Raw genomic sequence first — 4711 nt, 5'->3', positions numbered from 1 at the left:
AAAGGCTTAAGGCCAAATCAAATTATGTGCAAAACAAAGGAAAAAGTTGATTTTCCTAGCTAGGAAATAAGAAATAAAGCAGAATAGTGACTACCACGATGAGAACATGCAAACCATGTGATGAATTAGTAGAATAAATTTAGAGAAAATTATAATATTTTTCATTGAGTAAAGTTCATTTCCTCCTTTTTTTAAAGCCTATTATTTGAGTGCTAACCGTCTCCAGGATAAAGAGAAACCTCATATTTTCTTTCCTTTTAGTAATCTGATTCTCTCTCTCTCTCTCTCTCTGTTTTATGCAGTGAGTTCAAACTTTAGGACTAATTCTCCGTATTATTTTTCTGAATGTATCGGAAGTAACTCATTAATGCTCTTTCCCTAAACGTTTCATACCACAACAGGTAAGTTTTCCCCTACTCCCCTCCACCACCACCATAACCAACATACCCATTTCTTCATTTTCTATCATTCTAACAGTTGCCTGTCTATAAGAAGTGAAAGAGATAAATTATAGCTTTTTTTCTCTTCTCAAAATGATTATCCAAGATATTGTCTATGTCCTCATCTCTCATATAGGCTGGGCTTTTGCAGAAATATGGATGAAGATGAGAAGAAGAAAATGAACCACTCTTTTGTTACAGGGAAGAAAAGAATGTCCTATTATTAATATCCTCAAGTCTATAAATATCAGGCTCCTGCAATGTGTCACACACTGATCAGTTCTGTAAATAAAATAATGAATAACAATTAGGCACACAAGTAGCTGAGAATACCATATGTATTAGTCAGGGTTCTCCAGAGAAACAGAACCAAAAGGATATGTGTGTACACATAGAGACTACATAGAGAGAGGGACAGTGATTTATTGTAAAGAAATGGCTCATGCAATTGTGAACTTCTAGTGAGTCCAAAATCTGAGGGAAGAGGCGGGCAAGCCTCAGAAAAGAATTGTAGTTGGATACACATTATAGAGTATAATCTGTTTTATTCAAAGTCTGGTGATTTAAATGGTAATCTCATCAAAAAAGCACCTTCACGGAAGCATCCAGGATAATGTTTCACCAAATATCTGTGCACCATGGCCCAGCCAAGTTAACAAAATTAACCATCACACTGTGTAAACTGAGAAATGGCTTTGGGATAGGGGAGTTTAGGGGATGAGGAAGACAGAGTCAGGAAAATCTGAAGGAGAAAATGCCTCCTGTAGTATGAATAAGACTTAGCAAGGTAAACAGGTGAGGGTGGAGGTGCAGAGAAAACAGAATTCCTTATAAAGGAATCAACATGGGGGTGAGATACTGTAAGGAGCTATAAGCAATTTAGTATCACAGTATAAAATTTAACATGGAAAGTGGTGGGAAATGAAGTTGGAGAGATTATGAAAGGTCTTTTTTAAAAATTGAGTTGGGGACTCACTATGTTGCCTGGGTTGGTATCAAAGTCCTGGTCTCAAGCAGTCCTCCCACTTTGGCCTCCCAAAGTGCTGGGATTACATGCATGAGTCACCATGCCAGGCAATATAAATGCTCTCTCAATTAAGTACCTTGGACTTGATTCTATAGTCAATGAATATTGAAAGTTAAACAGGAGTGATGAGATTAGATTTACACTTTCATTTATAAATGTGGAAATATATTTCAGAATCAAAATTCTCAAATTTGGAAGACTAGTTAATCTAATTGAAAAATGATAAAAAGGCTGGGTTCTGTGGCTCACACCTGTAACCCCAGCACTTTGGGAGGCTGAGGCGGGTGGATCACTTGAGGCCAGGAGTTCGAGACCACCCTATTTAACATGGTGGGAACCCCTGGCTCTACTAAGAATGCAAAAATTAGCCAGGCATGGTGGCACATGTCTGTAATCTCAGCTACTGAGGAAGCTGAGGCACGAGAATCACTTGAACCGGGAGGTGGAGGTTGCAGTGAGCCGAGATTGCACCACTGCACTCTAGTCTTGGCAACAATTAGACCCTGTCGTAAAAAATACATAAATAAATAAATAAATAAAATGTATGAGGATAGATGGAAAAGGGTGGCTTGAAGAAGTAGGAAATAGCTTGCAAATTTAGTAAATAACTAGTTGAGAAAGAGGAAAGCGTTGATGATATTAAAGAAATTGGTGAATAAGTAAGTTCAGTTTTTGATAGACTGAGTTTGAATTGCTAGGGAAGCATCTTAGAGTAGCTTTCCAGCAGTCACATGTAAGGAAGTGTTCTAGACTGGGCTAGACATGAGATTAATGAACATAGATATGATGGTTAAGGCTATTTTTAAAATTTTCAAGTCAGTCCCATGGCACTTTGCTTGACTATAGTAATCCTTTTAAAGGATATAAGGATCCTTTAGCTACCTGTCTAAAGGATCATGATTCATTTTTTAATAGGTTTTTAAAATATACTTTAAGTTCTAGGGTACATAGGCACAACGTGCAGATTTGTTACATAGGTATACATGTGCCATGTTGGTTTGCTGTACCCATCAACTCGTCATTTACATTAGGTATTTCTCCTAATGCTATCCCTCCCCCAGCACCCACACCACCCAACAGACCCGGGTGTGTGATGTTTCCCTCCCTGTGTCCATGTATGCTCGTTGTTCAACTCCCACTTATGAGTGAGAACATGTGGTGTTTGGTTTTCTGTCCTTGTGATATTTTGCTGGGAATGATGGTTTCCAGCTTCATCCATGTCCATACACAGGACATGAACTCATCCTTTTTTATGGCTGCATAGTATTCCATGGTGTATATGTGTCAGTTTCTTAATCCAGCCTATCATAGATGGACATTTGGGTTGGTTCCAAATCTTTGCTACTGTGAATAGTACTGCAATAAACATAGGTGTGTATGTGTCTTTATAGTAGCATGATTTATAATCCTTTGGGTATATACCCAGTAATAGGATTGCTGGGTCAAATGATATTTCTAGTTCTAGGTCCTTGAGGAATTGCCACACTGTCTTCCACAATGGTTGAACTAATTTACACTCCCACCAACAGTGTAAAAGCATTCCTATTTCTCCATATCCTCTCCAGCATCTGTTGTTTTCTGACTCTTTAATGATCACCATTCTAACTGGCGTGAGATGGTATCTCATTGTGGTTTTGAATTGCATTTCTCTGATGACCAGTGATGATGAGCGTTTTTTCACAAGCGTTTGGCTGCGTAAATTTCTTTTGAGAAGTGTCTGTTCATATCCTTTGCCAACTTTTTGATGGGGTTGTTAGTTTTTTTCTTGTAAATGTGTTTAAGTTCTTAGCCCTTTGTCAGATGGATAGATTGAAAAAATTTTTTCCCAATCTCTAGGTTGCCTGTTTGCTCTGATGATAGTGTCTTTTGCTGTGCAGAAGCTGTTTAGTTTAATTAGATCCTATGTGTCTATTTTGGCTTTCGCTGCCATTGCTTTTGGTGTTTTAGTCATGAAGTCTTTGCCTATGCCTATGTCCTGAATGGTATTGCCTAGGTTTTCTTCTAGCGTTTTTATGCTTTTAGGTCTTATATTTAAGTCTTTAATCCATCTTCAGTTAATTTTTGTATAAGGTGTAAGGAAGGGATCCAGTTTCAGCATTCTACATATGGCTAGCCAGTTTTCCCAGCACCATTTATTAAATAGGGAATCCTTTTCTCATTGCTTGTTTTTGTCAGGTTTGTCAAAGGTCAGATGGCTGTAGATGTGTGGTGTTATTTCTGAGGCCTCTGTTCTGTTTCATTGGTCTATCTCTCTGTTTTGGTACCAGTACCATGCTATTTTCATTACGGTAGCCTTGTAGTGTAGTTTGAAGTCAGGTAGCGTGATGCCTCCAGCTTTGTTCTTTTTGCTTAGGATTGTATTGGCTATGTGGACTCCTTTGTGGTTAAAACTTTAAAGTAGATTTTTCCAATACTGTAAAACTTTAAACTTTAAAGTAGATTTTTCCAATTCTGTAAAGAAAGTCAGTGGTCGCTTGATGAAGATAGCATTGAATCTATCAACTACCTTGGGCAGTATGGCCATTTTCACAATACTGATTCTTCCTATACATGAGCATGGAATGTTGTTCCATTTGTTTGTGTCCTCTTTTATTTCATTGACCAGTGGTTTGTAATTCTCCTTGCAGGGGCCCTTCACATCCATTGTAAGTTGGATTCCTAGATATTTTATTCTCTTTGTAGTAATTGTGAATGGGCGTTCACTCATGATTTGGCTCTGTGTTTGTCTGTTCTTGGTGTGTAAGAATGTTTGTGATTTTTGCACATTGATTTTGTATCCCAAGACTTTGCTGAAGTTGCTTATCAGCTTAAGGAGATTTTGGGCTGAGATGATGGGGTTTTCTAAATATACAATCATGTCATCTGCAAAGAGAGACCATTTGACTTCCTCTTTTCCTAATTCAATACCCTTTCTTTCTCTTGCCTGATTGCCCTGGCCAGAAGTTCCAACATAATAGGAGTGGTGAGAGAGGGCATCCCTGTCTTATGCCAGTTTTCAAAGGGAATGCTTCCAGTTTTCACCCATTCAGTATAATATTGGCTGTGGGTTTGTCATAAATAACTCTTATTATTTTGAGATAGGTTCCATCAATAACTAGCTTACTGAGAGTTTTTAGCATGAAGGGCTGTTGAATTTTGTTGAAGGCCTTTTCTGCATCTGTTGAGATAATCATGTGCTTTTTGTCATAGGTTCTGTGTATGTGATGGATTATGTTTATTGATTTGCATATGTTGAACCAGCCTT

Source organism: Mandrillus leucophaeus, unplaced genomic scaffold (assembly GCF_000951045.1).
Source record: "Mandrillus leucophaeus isolate KB7577 unplaced genomic scaffold, Mleu.le_1.0 Scaffold587, whole genome shotgun sequence".
Taxonomy (NCBI): domain Eukaryota; kingdom Metazoa; phylum Chordata; class Mammalia; order Primates; family Cercopithecidae; genus Mandrillus; species Mandrillus leucophaeus.
This window is presented reverse-complemented; position numbering follows the sequence as displayed.